The sequence below is a fragment of the Theropithecus gelada genome, chromosome 18 (genome assembly GCF_003255815.1).
Source record: "Theropithecus gelada isolate Dixy chromosome 18, Tgel_1.0, whole genome shotgun sequence".
Lineage (NCBI taxonomy): Eukaryota > Metazoa > Chordata > Mammalia > Primates > Cercopithecidae > Theropithecus > Theropithecus gelada.
Genome location: NC_037686.1, coordinates 64,198,096 through 64,220,656, shown reverse-complemented (window position 1 = coordinate 64,220,656; position 22,561 = coordinate 64,198,096). Strand labels below are relative to the sequence as shown.

Genomic DNA, 22,561 nt, shown 5'->3' with positions numbered 1-22,561 from the left:
GAATTTTCTACTTTTATGCTCTGGTTTCTCCCCATCTTTATGGTTTTATCTACCTTTGGCCTTTGATGGTGGTGACGTACAGATTGGGTTTTGGTGTGGATGTCCTTTCTGTTTGTTAGTTTTCCTTCTAATAGTCAGGACCCTCAGCTGCAGGTGTGTTGGAGTTTGCTGGAGGTCCACTCCAGACCCTGTTCACCTGGGTATCACCAGAGGAGGCTACAGAACAGCAAATGTTGCTGCCTAATCCTTCCTCTGGAAGCTTTGTCTCAGAGGGGCACCAGGCCTTATGAGGTGTCATTCACCCCCCTACTGGGAGGTGCCTCCCGGTTAGGCTGCTAGGGGATCAGGGACCCACTTGAGGCAGTCTGTCCGTTCTCAGATCTCAAACTCTGTGCTGGGAGAACCACTACTCTATTCAAAGCTGTCAGACAGGTATGATTAAGTCTGCAGAAGTTTCTGCTGCCTTTTGTTCAGCTATTCCCTGCCGCTAGAGGTGGAGTCTACAGAGGCAGGCAGGCTTCCTTGAGCTGCCCTGGGCTCCACCCAGTTCGAGCTTCCCCTGCTTTGTTTACCTACTCAAGCCTCAGCAAGGGCAGACGCCCCTCCCCTAGCCTGGCTGCTGCCTAGCAGTTCCATCTTAGACGGCTGTGCTAGCAGTGAGCGAGGTTCCGTGGGCATGGGACCCTCCGAGCCAGGCACAGGATATAATCTCCTGGTGTGCCATTTGCTAAGGTCATTGGAAAAGCGTAGTATTAGGGTGAGAGTGTCCCAGTTTTCCAGGTACTGTCTGTCATGGCTTCCCTTTGCTAGGAAAGGGAATTCCCCAACCCTTTGCACTTCTTGGGTGAGTCAATGCCCCACCCTGCTCTGTGGACTGCACCCACTTCTCTGGCAAGCCCCCCAGTAAGATGAACCCAGTACCTCAGTTGGAAATGTAGAAATCACCCGTCTTCTGCGTCCGTCATGCTGAGAGCTGCAGACTGAAGCTGTTCCTATTCCACCATCTTGGCGCACCCCCCAGGACTTTAATTAAGTTTGAAGAATCAGTGGAATCATCCTACTAACTTTTTTTTTCACTCTTAAAAAGTTCAGAAAACTGACTTTATATCACTATATTTTAAACACCATCTTTCAGTGAAAGAATGTCTCATTCAGTGATCTAAAGCAAAGCAGCATATAGATGAGGTGTGGAGGCAGATCACCTGGGTTCAGATCCCGGTTCTGCCACTATTAGTACCTCCCTTTGAAGTTTGTTGGCATTAATTGAGTTTAATCATGAAAAGCACTTAACTTGTTGCATAAGAAATTGGCTAGCATGTAAATATAAAACAAGCAGTAGTAATTATTAGTCAACAAAAACTTTATAATTGCAAGTTCTGAGGACTTTTTTTTGGTGGAAAGTGGAGATTTTAATAAGTATGGATGGTAAGGAAAATGTCCCTTTTATACTTGTGGTCATGTGTAATCTTTTCCTAATTAAAATGAGTGTTTATCATCAGACACCCAATTGACAGACAAACCACAGAGTAATAAGAAAAGAGCTGAGTGATTTAGGAAAGTTAACTTGCCCCTCTGCCTGGAAACAGATACAACACTGGACATCGGAGAGGGCCAGAGAGACCATCTTCCCATCTCAGGATAGGAACCGAACCCAAGAAATAGTTTACTATTCTAGACAGTGAATCCATCACCTCCCCCGACAACCTGCTCCAACATTTAATCCCCTGACTGTGGGAGTCAAAAATTCAATTTAGAAACAAAAATTTAATTTAACTGTATGACAGAGAATTTCACATTTTTGCCTAAAACACTTAGCAATTGTGAGATCAATATTTTATGAATGCAGGGTTCTAATTTATAATTTCATGATTATGATTTATAATTATTATAATTTCAACAAAGTAGGGTTAAAGTAGGGTGGTATTATCAATATTTAATGTAGTTTTTAAAAATTTACCACACTTGTCACTCATTTATTCAAACAATATTTATCTTGTATCTACTATATATCAAGAACTATGGTGTCCTGTTTATACTTTGTCTAATTCTCTGGAGGCTATAAATTTTGTCATTTCTTTATTTTTAACTCTTCTAGCAATTAACTCCATAAATAGTAATATACCAGTGTTTGTTAAATTATGAAATTTAGATGTCGTATAATGTTTACCATCATAAAATATAAAAATTTAACTCTTACTGATGAAAAGATACAGTCCTCACTTCTCAGATGACAAGACATTGGGTATTACTTGATATTTACAAATTTTACATTTTAATTGACTTTATAGTTATAAATTGACATTATAATTTGAATATAAAATGTTTTCCAGTTTTTTTTTTTTTAAAGAATTAAAATGATTTGGAATATGTGTTCCTGTCCTATGAAAATAAACAATATGCTGTGGAATCAAAAGCCATTTGTAAATATCTGAACAATTTTGTTTCCTGTCTCAATGCATTTATAATTTCACAAGTACATATTTGCATTTGCACTCTCCACATCACTTCTGCCTTTTTTTGTTGTTGGATTTTAGTAAATACTTTCTTCACAAAGCTCTTCAAATTGCTATAAACTTATTTTTTTATTTTTTTGCAGGGTGGGTGGAAGGATGGAAGAGGGATTGCAACTCTATTGTCTGATTTGCTCAACATAAAAATAAACTATCCATCTCACAGTAGAATTATATTATTGTTCTTTTTTGCCTTAGTTTTTTGTTTTAAAGTTATAGATGGATACAATATCTTTTTCCCCATTTCTGAGCGATTTTCTTTAAAAATTCAACAACATTTGTTAGCTCCCTAAGGTTCACAATGTGCTCTGGGTCAGTGGCTGCAAAATGCTGGTCTCTAAATCAGTACTAGCCTGGGTTTGCAGGGTTATGGGGTACCATAACAAAAATGTGCATTTCCTATCACCACACATAATGTTGATATTCAGTATGTCTACAGTGGGGATATGATGCAGTATTGCTACTATAGATTTAATGAGGGTAATAACTGCAATTTATAAAAGTAAAATTCAGGAAAGGTTTCTGATAGAAGGCAGCCATCTTCCTTCCTCAGTCCTGTGCACACTTTACCTTAATCACTAGGGACCGCAATTATTACGGTTATTTCAGTTTTTTTTTTTAACCTCTCCTAGTAATTACTTTCATGATTATTAATAATATATTTGTATCACTGTTTACTAAAATTGCTAACTTAAAATTTCACCTGTTGAAAATTTGAAATCATGAAATATTTATGAGATATTATTTGATAGAATAACTTTACCTCCTGGTAATTGTGCTCCTTATTTATTACAGAAATCCACCTGTAACCATTTTTTTTTTTTTTCACATGGTTGGAATTGTATTTCATCCAACCCAAGCTCCAGGAAACTACAACTATTATATACATTTTTGTGGCATGATTCAAGACTCCAGCATGAGAATGGAGTGAACTCTGTGGAAAGCAGAGTAGAAGCATAGAAAGAAAATAGCCTGTTGTGATACAATTTGAGCCAAACAATCATCTCTCAGTAACCTGAAATTCTACTTCAGACTTTGTTTATGAGCCCTTAAGTTGAAACCAGCCCAAGAATCCCATTGACTGTTCTTTTGGATAAACACAGAAATTGATCTTTCTGATCTTAAAGCTTGAAGCCTACATTTGTTTTATCTGAGTTTCTTCCTCAGGAAAGGACCTTCAGCCCTCTCAAAAATGTATCAAATAACTGAAACTCACCAGATTACCACAACCAGACAATGAGATGTGGACCCCTCCTTCATTATGATTGCTTCCATGCCCTTCCCTTGTTCCTGTTTTCTTATACATTGTTACATGTCTTCACTGCTATATAAACCCCTGGTTTTAGTCAGTCAGAGAGATGGATTTGAGACTGAGTTCCCATCTCCTCAGCTGCAGCACCTGATTAAAGCCTTCTTCATTGGCAATACTTGTTGTCTCAGTAATTGGCTTTCTGTCCAGCAAGCAGCAGGACCTAGACCCTGGTGTTTCAGTAACAATGTTATATTTATTTTTCAGTTTGAATTGGCTTTCTGAATTAGTTATAAGGTGGTTGAATTGAATGACTTAATATTGAACTTTATTCCTTTTTTTATTTTTTGATGGAGGCTTGCTCTCTCACCAGGCTAGACTGCAGTGATGTGATCTCAGCTCACTGCAACCTCCACTTCCTGGGATCAAGTGATTCCCCTGCCTCAGCCCCCTGAGTAGCCAGAACTACAGGTGCATGCCACCACAACTGGCTAATTTTTTATATTGCAGATCAATGGAAGCCTAGGAATGTGGTTAGGGGGAATAAGATTAGGGGTAGGATAGAAAGATTATAAAGAGTTTAGGAAGAATCTTTTGGGAGTGATTTACATCTTCATTAACTTGATTGTGCTTATGGATTGATGTCTGCATACATGTATCAAAATGCACCTGAAATATGTGCTTTATTGTATGTTAATCATATATCAATAAAGCAGTTAAATAATTAACACACTAATTTGAAATTCTCCCATTTCTACCTTAACTTGAAAAATAATCTGGAAATATAATACCTCCAAAGTGATAGAGACATGTTTAGTAAGTCACATTTAAGTTATTTGAGAATTTTACATTTTTATTAGAAAATATTGATTAATGACATTTTTATTTAATTCTTACCAACTAATATGATTTTTAAATTTGACATCCCATATGTCAAAGTATTTGGAATTCTGTACTCATATTACAATGTAATAAAATAAGATTATGTGGACTTTCACACTGTGAATGGGATTTGGTCAAATGGTAATTAATCTAAACTACATGAATTTTACTTCTCTCTTTGGTGTTAATTCAATGCATTGAATCTTGTTGAAATTTTAAAAAGAAAGAGTGAACTTTTATTAAGAGCCTTCACCATCAACCTGGCTTCCATACTGTAAATAATCATTGATATAATCTTTTGCCTGCATGTCATTCTTAAGGCTTTTATAACTCTCACCGAGTTCATGTTGAAAAAAGTAGGCTACACATTGACATTAATGTGAGTCATACACTCAAGACTAAATCCTTAGTTTTTTTTTTAATGCCCCTAGTTCTATTGCCTAAAACCAATAGAAAATATAAATCTTGCCCTGTGCTGCTTTTATTAGTCCTTTATTCTCCTTGAAAGGTAACATTTATTCCTTTATTTCCTGATGTATTTGTTCCTTGTAATTCATGTTAATTTTTCTGATCCACATCAAGATGCCTTATATTCATAAACCTGAATTTTAATCCTTACTTATTCAAACACTAAGAACAAGTTGTCATCATAAAAATATTATTTTGCCTTTTTTCTGCATTATTTTTGTTTACTACTTTAAATTTATGCATCTTTATTTTTCTAAGCCCCTGTTTTTATTGCTGGTTCATCCCATTCAATACCACCACCTTACGATGTTTCTTTATTTTCACAGTGTGATATGCAAAACATAAACTCATGACAGATGTTGTAAATTTGCCTAATTTGATTTGGGGAAAGAAATTGGGTCATTTATCTTAGTAAATTCAAAACATGGTTTCAGATGGTTTCAGTTAAATATGTTTTTTTTTTTTTTTGTAAACATTAAAAACTGAGACAAGCCCTGATGCCCTAGCTTTTTAAAATTTTCCCTGCGACTCCACTACTGCATGATTAGAGAGGTTCTCTGTGTTCAACAGCACTGTTCACATTATTAGTATAGATTTTTATAAATTATAAAGCTTCATGATATCTAACAAACACAGGGACTGTTGGCAGTAATTTATGATGTGCACTCATTTTCTTTTACAAGATTGGCATTGTTTCCATTTATTACTAAATAATGAATTGCTTAAAATCCATCATAGTTTATAATTATTCATTCATTCATTTATTTTTCTTAATTCAATATTTATTTATTTGAGTGAGGAGGATGTTGAAGATGTGGCATTAAATAAGCAGCTATGTTCAAATCGTCTAAAATACCATCTGTACCTAGAGAATACCTATTTGGAACTGAATCCCTCACCAAAAGCCTATTAAAGCCTTCATACATGTTTACAAATTTCACAAATAGTAGCCAAGATCAAAAATGTATAAACGATTGGAGGATACAGGTCTGAGTGTGAAGTCTTTATAATTTGTCATCGTTTTGGATGCATAATGACCTCAAGGAGATACGATAGCTTTGGGTGAGACTGCTTCCCAATCAATCCCCAGAAAAGGTGAGATGTGAAAGAGGTCAGATCCAATGCTCCAGGCTAATGGGTACCAACAAATAGGAGGCAACTCTGTAAAAGATTTAAAGAGATTTATTCTGAGCCAAATGTGAGGACCATAACCCATGACGCGGCTCCAGGAAGTCTTGAGAACATGTATTCAAAGTGGTTGGGTTACATTTAGGAGGGCAGAAGTTATAGGTAGAGACATAAATCAATAAATATATGGTGTACATTGATTCAGCCTGGAAAGGCAGGGCTTTTTAAAGTGAAAGGTGGCAGGTGAGGGGAGAGGGTTGGGGAGACATCCAGGTTACAGGTGGATTCAAAGATTTCCTAACTGATAATTGGTTGAAGGGGTTAAGCTCTTCCTGAAAAGCTGAAGTCCGCAGAAAGAAATGTTTGTAGTTAAGATAAGTGGGAGAGGGGAGGTGGTTGAGAGGCCAAGGTTCTTATTATGTAGATGAAGCCTCCAGATAGCAGGCTTCAGAAGAATAGATGGTAGATGGTAAAGGTCTTTTATCAGACTCTAAAGGGTGCCGGACTTTTAGTTAAATCTCTCTTGGAACAGGAAGAGACCTGAAAGGGGAAGGGGACTTTCTACAGAAGAAAGATTTCCTCACAAGAAACAACTTTGCAGAGCCATTTCAAATTTTGTTCAAAGAAATATATTTCAGGGTAAAATACTTTGATTAATTTCAGGGGGCTTCTATCTGCCATGTGATGGTATACCAGAGTCAGGTTGGAATGTGATGTCTTATTGTTGTAAAAAGCCTGTTCTCTCAATGTTAAGATTTCTATTTTAATGCTAATGCTGATCAGTTGTGTCTGAATTCCAAAGGGAGGAGAGTATAATGAGGCATGTCTGACCACTCCCTTTTCCATCATAGCCTGACTAGTTTTTCAAGTTTTCTTTGGAATGATCTTGGCCAAAAGAAGGGGTCCATTCAGTCAGTTGGCAGGGTGCTTAGAACTTTATTTTTGTTGTACATGGAGAAATAAGGTTCTAACTTCTGATTGGGGGAATCTGGGTAGTGTATGAATGATAGATGTCAACCAGTGTGGCCTCTCTTAGCCTTGGTGCTTACCTGGAATATTTTGGCTTTGTTGCACATATATAATTTGGAGGATTTATAACTGGGTCCTGTGTAATTCTTGAACTGTTCACTAGTTGAGGGTTAGCAAAAAACAATCTTATGTTTTGTGTATTAATTCCATTAGAATATTTAGTAGATGATTATCTCATAATAAATGTGAAAGGCGAGAAACTAATCAAAAGCTATTAGCTCAAGCCTTTATTAAAATATTGCAACATGAAACAAAGTTCAAGATGACTATATTGTGGGGACCAGGTAGATAAATATTTCGTAAGACAGAATTGGAAAGGCCAGATGTAACTGCCCAGTGGGTTAATCTTGCCCACTGCCTAGATAGAGCTAACTTATCTAGACAGGGGAATGGCAATAGAGAAAGAGTTTAATTCATGCAAAGCTGACTGTACAGGGGACCAGAGTTTTATTATTACTCAAATCAGTCTCCTCCAAAACTTGGAGATTGAGGTTTTCAAGAATAATTTGGTGTATGGGGGGTCAGAAAGTTGGCAGTACTGACTGATCAGGTCAGAGATAAAATAATAGGGAGTCAAAGTTGTCCTCTTGTGCTGAATCAGTTCCTAGGCAGAGGCCACAAATCCAACTGAGCCAGTTTATCAAGACCTGGGTAGTGCCAGTTGATCTATCAAGTGCAGGGTCTGCAAAATATCTGAAACACTGATCTTAGATTTTACATTAGTGATGTTATCCCCAGGAGCGATTTGGAGAGGTTCAGATTCTTGCACCCTCCAGCTGCATGACTCCTAAGCCATAATTTCTAACTTTGTGGATATTTTGTTAGTCCTGCAAAGGCAGTCTAGGCTCTAGGCAGGAAGGGGGTTTGTTTAGGGAAAGGGCTATTGTTATCTTGGTTTCAAAGTTACATCATAAACTAAGTTTCTTCCAAAATTAGTTTAGACTACACCAGCAATGAATAAGACAGCTTGGAGGTTAAAAGCAAGATTTGAAGGCAGTTAGGATACATCTCTTTTACTGTCTTATTTTCTCAGTTATGATTTTTGCAAAGGCAGTTTCACAGTCATAGTTCAGTTTTATTCCAAGAATTATTCACTGGCAAGTTCTGGGAAATTATGAGGAAACTGAAATCATGTTGCTCATGGGATAAGATGCCGGAAGAGCAAGGTGTGGCCCTAGTTAGGCAGCTATTGGTTGATCAATTTGAATTTAGCAAACGGAGTGGAAAGAAACAGTGGAAACTAAGTTCTTGTAAGGATCAGTACAACATTTTAAGTCCTTCTCTTTGGCCAGCATTGGCGTAAAAGATAACATGCTAAGGACAATTGTCAGAGTCCAGATTTCCATTCGTGCCTTTGGTATCTTTGGAGATTGTGGAGTCTTGAGCATGTTCAGCAGCTCCTTATATGACTTATATTTCTGTGGTCACTGTAATAACCGGTCCAGGGGGTAGCAGTTAACAAGTATTTAGGGCTGTGTGTAGGACATAGTGTAGAACTCTGAAGCCTTGAAAAACAAGAACTAGAATCATTAACAGTCTTTGAAAGGTTGTCCATCCAGCCCACCGTTTTACCTGGTTTTAATCCTAAAACCAAGTTCCATCCTCCATCTGGATTCCTTGATCCAGGTGACCCAGAATGTGGCAGAGGAGCCAGGTTGTCAAGGTTTCTTTCTTTTGTGTCTCATTTTGTATCTGATTAGTGAAGTATTTTCAAAATAACAGAGTCATTTGTAGAACTCAAAGTGTTAGTATTAAAGGAGGGCATTTTTTGAAGTTTTTAAATCCTCATTCATTAAAAATCTGGAATTTAAATTCATAAGACAGGAATAAGACAGCTAGAAGAAGAAGAAGTGTTTGGTGGTCACAGTGATGCAGCAGTCAAACTGTTAGCAGCAGTGAATTCAATGGGTCTTCAGCAGCTCAATTCTTGCCTCCTTGGAGGAGAGAATTCAACCAAGGGACATAAGGCAGAGGGAGAGACTAAGGCAAGTTTTAGGGGAGGAGTGAACAGGAATGAAAGGAAGTGCACTTGGAAGAGGTCAAGTGGGCAGCTTGGGAGATCCAAGTGCCCCAGTCAACCCTTGACTTCAGATTTTTACACACTGGATGATTCTGAGGTTTGTGTTTCTTCTCCCTTGATTTTTCCTTGGGGCAGGCTCTCTGCATGTGCAGTGGACTGCCAGCACTTGAGAGGGGCCACATGCGGAGTGTGTTTACAAGTTGTGTGCATGCTCCTTTGAGGCATTTTTCCCTTATCAAGTTGAACATTCCCAGAGAAGGGTCATATGCCAGTTACACTCCACCATTTTGCCTCTTAGTGCGCATGCTGGAGCCCACTTGCCCAACTCCAGAGACCTTATCAGAAAGCTGCTAATCACCAGCTTCAGGTGTTTTATATTTAATGGGAGACTACCTTTCCCTGGCACTGGCTGCAACCAATTATTATTTTAGAGAGACAGTTTAACAACCACCTGAGCATCACCTGATGGTTGCCTGACATTCCTGTGGGGCAGGGCCTCTCCTGTCCATGTCTGCCAAGCTACCTACTCTAACAAAACAAGAAATCTTGGGTAGAAGTTTTCCACCTGTTGCTTCATCCAGGTTCTTTGGAAAACAGTCCCCTTTGTGATGTGCCTGCTTCTGAAGAATCCTGAGAGATTCTGTGTGATACCTGCCATTGGTATGGAGATGCTGGAGATGCATAATGACTTTTAACTGAGAGACGTGACCCCAAAGTTCCATTCGGTGAAGTTTTACTATAGTATTTATGATTGATAGTGCCTGATAGTCTTTTTCTGTGGCCCAAGAGCATTCCGAGGTTGATGTCATTTTTAGCAAACCAGTAATCTTGGCAGATCATGCAGGATTCTCTTATTTGTCTTTGGAAAAAACTGAGTGCAACTGGATTTGTTGATTAAAGATTTGGATATACAGCATAAAATCTCTACAGCAATTCTCAATTTTGGAAACTCTAATTTTGGGATAATATGTATTCTTTCAATTTCCATTGTTGACTTAACATGATAAGAACAGTTGAGTTCTGGAAGATGAACCGTATTTTGCAAACTCCTTGGCTATAGTCCCTATAAAGTTGGTGCCTCTGTAACGGGATAAGTAAGTTGATGTGTCCCAAGTTAAGAATATATAGTCTAGAAAAAAAATTAAGCTAGTGCTAAGGTTGTTGTTTTTTGAGAGGGAAAAACTGCCATCCAGAAAACAGACAATAGTTAGAAGATATTTATATCCATTTGAATGTGACCATGTATAAAATGTATCTTCAAATGTTCAAAGCCTTCATTTAAGCCATTATTCCTGTTAATGCTTCACCTTTACAGCTTTGCTTGTGTCATTCATTTGGCATGAAAAACATATGCCAGAAACATCCTCAACAATTTAGAGTAAAATTGCCAGTGTTTTAAGCTTACAGCCAATTTTTCCCTTAACCATCTATTCAAGAATATATGTTATCCAGCATTATCAAGGTGAAAGAGTGAAATCCTCTCTTACAAGACAGCCTGGAGAATTAGGTTACAGTTGATGATTATTCTGTAAATAGCAACACAGTGTTCATGATTATCTGGGAATAACACTTTGTAAAGCACCAATCCCTAACCTTTTTGGCACCAGGCACCAGTTTCGTGGAAGATCATTTTTCCATGGACAGGGTCGGGGTGGGGAGGATGGTTTCAAGATGATTCAAGTGCATTATTACATTTATTATGCACTTTATTTCTACTATTATTACATACTCATCATAAGGTAGAATCAGTGGGAGCCTGAGCTTGTTTTCCTGCAACTAGACGGTCCCATCTGGTGGTGATGGGAGACATTGACAGATCATCAGGCATTAGATTCTCATAAGGAGTGTGCAACCTAGATCCCTTGCATGTGCAGTTCACAATAGGGTTTGCACTCCTATGAGAATCTAATACTGCCACTGATCACTCACCTGCCACTCACCTCCTGCTGTGCAACCCAGTCCCTAACAGGCCATGGACTAGTACTGGTCCGTGGCTTGGGGATTGGATGCCCCTGTTGTAAGGAGTAAGAACAGATATGGGGACAAAGCTCCCTAGATTTTCCATTTACATCACGAAGCCACTGTATTTGCCACTGATTGTCCCTGACTGAGATGTGCATTAATATCACAAAACAAATGTTAATAGGGAGAATCATTCACCAGTTTTGATGCTTGAACATGAATATGTTTCTTTAACTTGAGAGATAAGAAATATTGAAGTGATTTATACAAATACATTTTATGTGCATATAGTGAAAATATGAAAACTGAGCCTCTCTTAACTGAGATTCTTTTTCCCATTGCATGTTAAATTATATAAACAACAAGTTCCCATTATAGTTACATTTATTAAAAATTGAAGAATGGAGAATGCCAAAGCATTTTATTATCCTTCTATTTTGAAGGTAAGAGAGCAAATTATTTTGTTATTCGTTGGAATTTCAAAGATATTCAAAGATATCTGGGAGAAGTAGGCATGATCCACATGAGTCCACTCTGAGGACAACTGGAAATGCGTATCTGGTGACTCCTGGACCCACTCTATTGGCCTCTTGGTTGAATTTAATCTGATTCTTTTGCAGCAAAGAAAAAAAAATAATGCTGAATATAATGCGTTTTCTGAATTCTGAGAGTTCTTCTAGTGAATTATTTGAATCTGAGGGTGGTCTTAGGAATTCAAACTTGCAGCTGGTATCAAAAGTGAGAGCTGTCTTGGGGACTGCCAAGCTTCATAATATGTAAAACCTAAAATATCTGTGACTTTCTTGAGTTTCACAACCAATGTAGAGTATTTAGAAAATTTAAAGCATGAAAATCTTGACCTTGGTATTGAATAAATTAGACTTAGCGTTGACATTAATTTTATATAATAAAATGTGGAAGGAGATAGACAATATTCTAGAGAATACCCTTATTATATACTTGTTGGGGTCCGCGCCGGGGGTGATGGAGAATGAAAGAACACACAAAAGACAAAGACACACAGAGAACATGGCGGCCGCACTCAGAGCCTCCACCTCACTTTATTTATACTCCATAAACCCCACGTCAGCAGAAAGAATGCAATGCAAAACAAACTTTCTTTTCCCACATGTAACCTTCTACTCAGTTCCTTGTTTCTATGCTCTTCCTTATCTGCCCGCCTTCTTGGCACCTACGGGAGTTCATTAAAAGTTCAATGGGAGATACTGTCCTTGAGCCCTATCTATTCTCAGCATACTGTTTTCAAAGGCCCCTGCATATACTAATTCTGATTTGTCAAAGGATTCATGTATTTGTTCAGGACTATTATGAACCTATATAATTCTCAAATACAATTTACAAACCTCTGAATTCATTAAAAATGTTAAAGATGGCTGGAAGTAGTGGCTCATGCCTGTAATCCCTGCTCTTTGGGAGGCTGAGGTGGGCAGATCATGAGGTCAGGAGTTCAATACCGGCCTGGCCAACATATGCCTCTACTAAAAATACAAAAAATTAGCCAGGCATGGTGGTGAGTGCCTGTAATCCCAGCTACTTGGGAGGCTGAGGCAGGAGAACCTCTTGAACCCAGGAGGCGGAGGTTGCAGTGAGCCAAGATCATGCCACTGCACTCCAGCCCAGGCAACGGTGTGAGACTCCACCTCAAAAAAACAAAAACAAAACAAAACAAAAGTCAAAGACTTTAAAAATCATAAGTTCCATCCTTTTTATTCCAACTACAGATCTTATAAATAGCAAGAAAGTCTATAACTAGATTATATTTTGTTGTTGTTCTTATTGTTGCCTTTTTTTACATGGCCCATATGTTTTTAAGCAAAACAAATGCAGTTTAATAATTTTTAGCTCTTTTTTCAAACTTTGTCTGAGCTAGATATTCTTAGGATACACACATAAAGACAAAACACAAAACTTTGATCATTAAGTCTCTAAAATTCCCAAAGAGAGAAGAGAGTGGGAGAAGACAAAAGGAAAAATGTAACAGGAGAAGTAAGTGGGAGCTAGCTTCAGACGAATACTAAATTTTCATCAGTAAAAGGTAATTATCTTTCCTCTTCAAGGGCGAAAGATTAGATGCAGGAAACCCATTTCGACACAGACGTACACACTCACACAAACACACACACACATGCACACAAATGTGAGATTTATATAATTGGTTGAAATAAGATGACCTCACTTATATAATCTCTTTCTTTTAGACAAGAAAGAAAATCTCATGAAGGTTTCTCCCTTTTATGCCTCTGAATGAACAATTTTCTTTATGTCAAAAATTCTTCAAACTGATCATTGGAATTATAAATTGTCCTTGGTGAGATTCATGTCATATTCTGTGTTTGGTGCTGTTCACATCAACATAAATATTAATAAGCAGTCAGAGGGCCACTGGCTTTGTTGTCTACAATTCTAGTGGTGAGAAGCAAACACGTGCTACCTCCCCTCCGTCACAAACAGTACATCTTTATCTCACACATAAAAGCCCCTATCAATGACAATAGTAACATCATAAAATGTGAGTGGCACTCAACACAAAATGAAAGATTTCCAAGCAGAATCAGAGCTCATCTGGTGTCTGGCCACACCGGCCCCAGTGGGGAGAGAGAGCAAGGTTGCTTCAGTGCTGTTCTCCTTTTTCACTAAAGTATCCAGTCCAGGTAATGGGCATCTGGTCCTGATCCAGTTCTTCTCAAAGGAGAATCAATAGCAAATGCCATTACCTCAAATTAAATAAACCCATTGCAGCATGACAACATCTCAAGGTGAATGGCTTTCAGAGCTGACAGCATAGATTGGGAAAGGATAGTTTTTCTCTGAGAGCTGTTCTCTGAATCCTTGGAAGGTATGAAAAACTGGATTTGTTAATTAGACTGTAGTATTCAGGGGTAGCAAGTTTTGGGGCATCATTTAACAGCTATTGTTGGTCAATTTGGATTTAGCAAGTGATGGGAAGTACAGTAGAGAAGATCTTGCAAGACATATCTTAAAATGAATCCTTGATTTTCCACTTCAAAATATGGTCCTCAGATTTCCTCACCTCTGTTAATGGTAATTGTATTATCCCATTTTAATACAGCTACGAAGAAATACCTGAAACTAGATTATAAAGAAAAAGAGACTTAATGAACTCACAGTTCCACATGCCTGGGGAGGCCTCACAATCATGGAGGAAGGTGAAGGAGGAGCAGAGGCATGTCTTACATGGCAGCAGGCAAGAGAGAACGTGCAGGGAAACTGCCCTTTATAAAACTATCAGATCTCATGAGAGTCACTCACTATTATGAGAACACCAGCATAACCACCCCTTATGATTCAATTACCTCCAACTGGGTCCCTTCCATCACACATGGGGATTATGGGAACTACAATTCACGATGAGATTTGGATGGGGAGACACAAAACTCTATCAATAATCCAATGTTTTAATAGTACATGACAGTAATCTTAGTGTGATCTTTGCTTCTGCTGTTCGTCTTGCTTCTTTAAACCAACATATGAACAAATTTTGTCAGCTCTACTTTCAAAAGTATGTATACAATCTGATCTGACCAGCATTCAGCATATTCACTTACCATTTAATCCAACACACTATCATTTCTTATTTGGACCATTTTAGTAGTTCCCTAACTGGCCAGCCTCAAGATTTTATTTCCATAAAGTAGCCAGAAAAGTTCTATTACAATATGGGTTAGATCATATCATTTCTGCATTCAAAATTGCCCTGTTGTTTCCCATCTCATGAAGAATTAATTCAAAATCCTCATCTTTTGCTCTAACATATTATTTGGCTCTTGGCTACTTTTCTAATTTCAACAACTACGAATTTTATCCTTTTCTCATGTGATCTAGCATATTGTCATTCTTTGAACAGTCCAAAGACATCCGTGCTTTCTGCTTTTCTTTTTTTGAATATTTGAATATCTAGCATTAAACAATAGATTAACTCCTAAAATCTAATGTTATCAGCAAATAATTACTTAGTATAATAATAGTGATGGGCACATAATATACTTCTAGTACTTCAATATAGACAGTAATTAAAATTTATAAACATACAAAAAGGTATTATTAATCAACATTTTATAAGGGAGAAAAGTGATGTTTGGAGAATCTAAGTAATGTGCACAGTATTATCTGACTTATAATTGGGTGCTCAAGATTCCATAATATCGGATTGTTTCCCGAACCGTGTTGCACAATAACTAAATATTGTGCTATGCCACAACTGAGCAAATTGCAAAGGCTATTTGCAACTAACTGTCAGAAATGTAAGACAATTTAGAAAAGTGCATAATCACTTTTATGATATATGTGTTCTCAATACCTGCTTTGTCACATTTTCTATGCATTAAATCAGTGTCCTGATGAAATTTCATTGAAACTAGAAAGTTATCTTTAATCATATGTATATATCCATACCATTAAGTTATGCAAATGAGCATATCACATTTTCCAACTTACATCCATTAGTACTTCATGTATATATAGATACTACACTATTTGAGCTCAATTCCCACTCATACTTGTTGTTGAAATTAGTCTTATCTTGTTAAACTCTTAGCACATTTTTTGTAAGACTTTTCTAAAATCAGAGGGGATGGATGCTGTGGCAAGGGACAGGAAGAAGAAATGCCCTGGCACATAATCTCCAACTGCCCGAGGTGACCTGCCGCCATCTTGACCTTTCTTTCCTTGGGTCTGGCCATTTTGAAGAATACAGGCATCTCCTAGGCACATGAAACATTCTTGGTTTTTTCCTTCATTCCCTGTTCCGTCGGCTTACTTTTTGGTGCAAGCATATTTTGCAGCTCCCAGAAGATAGTGTTCCTCCCTGCTAAACATTCTGGAAGACACAGAAAAGTTGAGAAATTAAATCATCCAGCGGCAACTACACTCATAAACTAATTTCTTTATTCACTACAAATGTTTTGCAGCTGCTCCCACCCTGGTTCTGGCACTGAACTCGACAATGGATCTTCATGAATCGGGGTATCCTAGATCTCTTTATATCTTTAGTTTTACATTTCCAGGATATTGTCACAATTTCATTTCTCCAACTCTTAAATTTAATTATTCATTTAGCAACTATATTTTCAGTTCTTCTTAATTTATTATGGCAATTTTATTTTTAATATCCAAGAGCTCCTTTCCACAGCCTATTGTCTCATGACAATATATATACTGTTCCTTCCCCTACAATGTTACAAAGTTATTAAGTGAAAGGTTGGAAATGATCTGGGAAGTCTGCCCTCAGTGTGTTGTGCTCTATGACATGCTGCACTGAAGCTGTGGTTCATAGACCTTTACAGGTATGCTAAGACTTTGAACCCTATTCTCCATGCAGAGGGGCCTCACTAAAGTATTATTTACTGTGTCCCCACCAAATCTCACCTTGAATTTTAATATTCCCCACATGGTCCTTGGGAGATACTATTCTACTTAGAGGTTTTGTTTCATTTTTAGGAAACTTATTTTTATAAAATCATTAGTGTTTCCTGTGAGTTTTGATCTCCTTTCTGCAGAGAGGTAGGTTCTTCTTTCATGTCACAGTATTTCCTCAAATGGCCAGACAGTCTTCTTTGCTCATTCATATTTAGGAACAAGGCAATGCAAAGGCAATTGCTAAGCACAGAAGTCAAACTTAGTGACTCATGAGCTTTAAAGGGTGAAGATCTGGAGAAATGTCTAAACACTAGCCTTCATTTATTTAGACCAGAGTTTCTTATTTCTTCCTGAGTATTATTTCTTGAAAGAATAATTCTCCAATTCTTGTCCAGGGTGGTGTGTCCCCAGGCACTCAGTTTTTGTGAAGGTATGGAATGTGCTATCTCTTGGGTGAGTTTTTTATTATTTCTGCCTGAACACATCAATGTGGAGCCATGTATTTTCTGGCTCCTCAGTCTCTTAGAGTTGCAGTCCTGTGAGTTCTCTGGGATATACTTCCTCCAACCTGTTTCATCTATTGTCTTCCTCCGTTTGTTTTTTGAATTATAGATGTGTGTAAAACAATCTTATAGCCTGATTTTCTTCAATTTCTATGTATCATTATGAGTTTATAATAAACATACCTCCTAATTTCACATAATTTCATGGTATCTTGGAGGCAAGAAGAGATGCTCATATGTGGTTGGTCTGGCATCCTAAACTGGAAGTTTTATTTATTAAATATGTCACTTGAAGATTAATTAAATTTGTATTTATTTACTGTTCTTAATGATTAGAAATATTATTACCAAGTATGATTTTGCCTTAGAAATGTGTTTATCAAATTCATCCAGGAAATATATCAGCTTTTGGTTTAACACTAAAATAACAATTTGTACAGATTTCAGATTAAATGCCCTTGAAAGTTTATATGTCCTTATGTTGCAAATTTCAGCCTCCGATTCTCAACATACAGACTGGTACATAGAAAAGACAGAAAGACAAGTGAGTTCACAGAAAGACAGTAATAGTTCTTCTGGGTCTTTCAATGGCAACAGCACCAATAATAGCATCAAACAATTGACTCTACCCAGGCTCTCTTCCTTCTGATTGGAGCATCTGTCTCTCTTTTATTATTGCTCTGCTTCTTTGACTGAGCTCAAGTAGTTTTCACAATATGTACAGCAGTTCTTACAATGATAACTTTTACTTTTCTTCTTCTCCTGATGTGCCCGTATTTAACGAGACTCTGTTCACGTCAGAAAAAGATTTCCCTGGGTTTCTGTGGATGTTTCACTACTGCTGAGTTGTTGTTATTATCTCTGTCTGTCATGCTCATCCTCATCTGGGTTCTCGCTGGCCATTGACTTCTCATGGACGTCACTGTAATTGCCTTTGTCTGCCTGCTGGGTCTCAAAGTCCCCTGTCTGCTTCTCTCAGGACTTTTAATCTATGATGTCTTTTAGGTATTTTTCTCAGCCTACATCTTTAACAGCAATGTCATGGTGAACGTGGCCATGGCAGCTGGCTGAAAATCCCCTTTACGTTCTGTCCTGGAAGCTCAACCTGGGGTCTGGTGTTGAGCGTGATGTTCCTCGACTGTCTCTGCCTGGAAAACTGGTCTTCCCACATTCCACTGGGAGCCACTTCCTCATGTTGGGCATTGGAGACATTGTTATGCCTGGTCATCTGCTATGCTTTGACCTTCGCTATGATAATTACAAAAAACAAGCCCGTGTGGACTCCTGTGGTGGCCCTGGACCTGCCAACATCTCTGGGCACATGCAAAAGGTCTTTTACTTTCACTGCACCCTCATGGGATACTTTGTAGATCTGCTCACTGCTACTGTGGCCTCTCACATTCACCAGGCCGCCCAGCCTGCCCTTCTCTGTTTGGTGCCATTTACCTTATTGCCACTCCTCATGATGTATTTAAAGGGTGACCTCCGGTGGATGTGGTCTGAGCTATTCCACTCCAAGACCAGTAAGCTCCCAATTCCTGGAAGTATGATGGATCACGTAGAAAGTGACCAGATGCCCATGATAGTCCTTTTCTCTCAACTTGTGGTTTTTGTTTCCTCTCAGAACTGGTCTGGTATTCAGAGATATACCTGTTAAAGGAACTGCTGGGTGACTGGGTTTTACATTTAAAAGGAGCTTATTTGCAGGACAGAAGTGCTGGAGCCCTGTTTGGTTCCTTCTCTTTCTGCAGATGTGGAGGTGGACGCCCTTCTAGAGAGACAGGCCTCCCCCTGGCACTGCTTCCTCCCTGTTTTTTATGGATCTGCACTACATGGTTACTTTGCGGTAGAGAGAGATGTGACTGTTTCAAAACTGAAAACAAGGAGTTGTTCAGACCTTTTGAACACTAAAAGGATGAAAAAAATTAGCAAACCAAAATTCCCTCAATGAACCCTCGAAACTTTGGGACCGGTTTCCCATGGAGATTCTTCTTTCCTATATTTTGATTTATTAAATATTTTCTGTGGTATGAATGCTTTCTTTCTTTTTTCTTTTCTTTTGTTTTTGAAATGCTTTTTTTTTATTAGACCAGAAAACTGATCAAATCTAAATCTGGACAAACTAGAAATAGAAAGTTTGGGTGATAGCAATACACTCTATAGACACATTCTAGCATCATTTCCACTTACCAGGTATCGGAGGATCGTGGTGCCTGCAAATGCGTGCTCCTACAATCCAACACACAATTACCAAGACTCGGTAATTTATAAAGGAAAGAGGTTGAATTGACTCACAGTTCCACAAGGCAGGGGAGGCCTCACAATCATGGTGGAAGGTGAATGAAGAGCAAAGTTACATCTCATATGATGGCAGGCAAGAGAGCTTGGTGCAGGGGAACTTCCATTCATAAAACCATGAGATCTTGAGAGACTTACTACCATGAGAACAGTATGGGGGAAACTGCCCTCATGATTCAATTATCTCCACTTGGCCCCACTCTTGACATGTGGGGAATATTAAAATTCAAGGTGAGATTTGGTGGAGACACAGTAAATAATGCTTTAGTGAGGCCCCTCTGCGTGGAGAATAGGGTTCAAAGTCTTAGCATACCTGTAAAGGTCTATGAACCACAGCTTCAGTGCAGCATGTCATAGAGCACAACACACTGAGGGCAGACTTCCCAGATCATTTCCAACCTTTCACTTAATAACTTTGTTACTTGTGGGCAGGTTTTTACACCCATCTCATAGGGTTGTCATAGGATTTAATAAGGTAATTTTTATCACAGGGCTTTAAGTTGTTTTTTCAAAGTAATGTCAAATAGGACATCATTTGATTATTCAGGGAACTCAATTATTGATACAACTTAGCTTTTTCTCTGACACAGAAATGGACACTCAATGACACAACAATAAAATTAAAATAAAAAACTGTATAAAAATAAAAATTCACCAATAATTATTATTTACATTTAAAATTAGCTCAATCCCATGACATACGATGGAAGGTAAATATAAATCAAATCATGATCTCTTAAGTAAATAGAGAAGTAAAAACACTTATTATTTGCCTATAAAAGTTGAAGCTAGATGAGGGAACCATTTACCTGACGCTCCAGAAAAGTCCTTGCTAGGTGCTTAAAATAGGACTGTAAGAAATATGTGAGAGAGACAGAGAGAAAGATTGTAGAACAGAATCTCAAATAGATACATGCTATTCCTTTCAAAATTTTGTGCTGCAGTGTTATTTTTTAGAGAGAATTACCATATACAATTTTGTAATTCCTGTTTATAGTGTTTCTCAAATGATTATATAAATAAGTTTAAAGTAGAGTTATTTTAGAAAATTGGGGTAAATCACTCTCAGAACAATTAGGTCTTCAGTATTTATGTAACAACTAACTCTAGAGTATTCCAGTATTCCCCCAAAAAATCCATTAAAGTAGGGAGCCATTTGAAAATATATAATAATGGGAAAACCTAAGGATATATTTTGGGGGATTAGTGGCAACTAACAAAATAATTGACAAAAGATGTAGTAATAAACCATAATGCCAATAATATAACCTTATTTACCAGAGTCTGATATGATGGTAAATGCAATTATTCTCAAAATTTTAGACAGGAATAACTAAAAACATTACAATCTCTCTTTAAAAAACAAGAAAAACAATTTAGAAAGGGAAAGCAAAAAATGTCCAAATGTAGATTATAGTGTGAATAAAAAATTGTAAATGCTATATAGCTCTACTGGATTTTGAAAATAGAATAATAACTCATCAATTTCTCGTTGTCCTATCTTAGTATGTGTAAAATATTATCATTCTCCAATTCATTTTCAGACAGATTTTGAATAATGGCCTAAATATCCCTAATTGTGCTGGCTTATATTTTATGTCATTGTAGGGGAAGGAACAGCATATACATTTCCTACTGCTGCAGAACAAATCACGAGAAATGTAGCAGCTTAACACAAATTTAGCATCCCACAGTTTCCATAGGTCAGGAGCCTCGCTTGTTTTGGATAGGCCTTCTGCTCAGTGTCTCATAAGGCAGAAGTGGGTCCCAGCTGGATATATCCTCATCTGGAGGCTCTATTAAGGAAGAATCCATTTCTGAGATCTCTCAAACTGTTGGCAGAATGCATTGGCTACTATATGACTTAAGTCCCTGTTTTCTTGGTAGCTGTTGGCTGGGAATGCTCTTAGCTCCTAGCGACTGGCGGGTCCTTGGCCTGTGCTTTCTCCATAAGCCCCGCCCACAATATGGCAGCCTTCTTCAGTGCCAGCAGCAGAATCTCTCCCATGCTCTAAATTTCCTCCTTCAGATAAGGCCAGGCCCACTCAGGATAATTTTTGATGAACAGAAAGCAAACATATCTGGTGTCTTAATTTCACAAATATTCTATTATTTGAATATTTCTTTTTTTTTTTTTTTGAGAGAGAGTCTCCCTCTGTCACCCAGACTGGACTGTAGTGCACAATCTCGGCTCACTGCAAGCTCCGCCTCCCAGGTTCCTGCCATTCTCCTGCCTCAGCCTCCCGAGTAGCTGGGACTACAGGCGCCGCCACCACGCCGGGCTAATTTTTTGTATTTTTAGTAGAGACGGGGTTTCACCATGTTAGCCAGGACAGTCTTGATCTCCTGACCTCATGATCCGCCCACCTCGGCCTCCCAAAGTGCTGGGATTACAAGCATGAGCCACCATGCCCAGCCTATTATTTGACTATTTCAATATTTGTATATTTGAATTATTCAAAAAAGAATATTGGGGTCTATCTCAAACTTTTGCTGCCACAGCCTGAGTAGGGTAATTTTAACCTTAAAAAGATTTGGATATATACCCAAAGCAAATAAAAATAGTTTTGTGAAATTCAAGAGTGACACATTCATCAAAATAATTGACAAAAAAACTAAAGTATAATTTAAAACCCCAAATTTATATGTTTAAAGAATATAGTAAAGCTTAGAAGTACAGCTTTCAATTTAGTATTTAAAATACGTTTTTAAAAAAATAATGGGAATTGATAAATTCATATCTCAATGAGGTAAAATCATTACAGAAGTAAATTCCCTAGAGGGAAAATGTTTATAATTCATATTTTGATAAATTGTTTATCGTCTTGCATCACTCTTGTAACCGGTGTTCAAAATGGTAATAGGAAAAACTAAAGACTGTAGAATCTAGTCCTCCAGCATATTTATCTATTTAAGAAACCAAAATGTTATATTTTATTCTAAAATACTACATGATTATAATGACTCTTTAACTTAGGCAATTGAATATTTAATCCGTTGATATTCTTAAAATGTTTCTTTCCAAACAGACTACTTTTTTTTCAGTTTAATCTCTTTCAAATGTAACCATACTGTTATTTTTTTGTTTCTGCATTTTTATATTAATTGCAGTTCA

General features: G+C 37.7%; 1 pseudogene; it reads left to right on the top strand.

Annotated features, from left to right (window-relative positions):
- The first annotated feature begins 17,518 nt into the window (after positions 1–17,518).
- On the top strand, positions 17,519–18,698 carry LOC112611336 (annotated as a pseudogene).
- Positions 18,699–22,561: the final 3,863 nt, after the last annotated feature.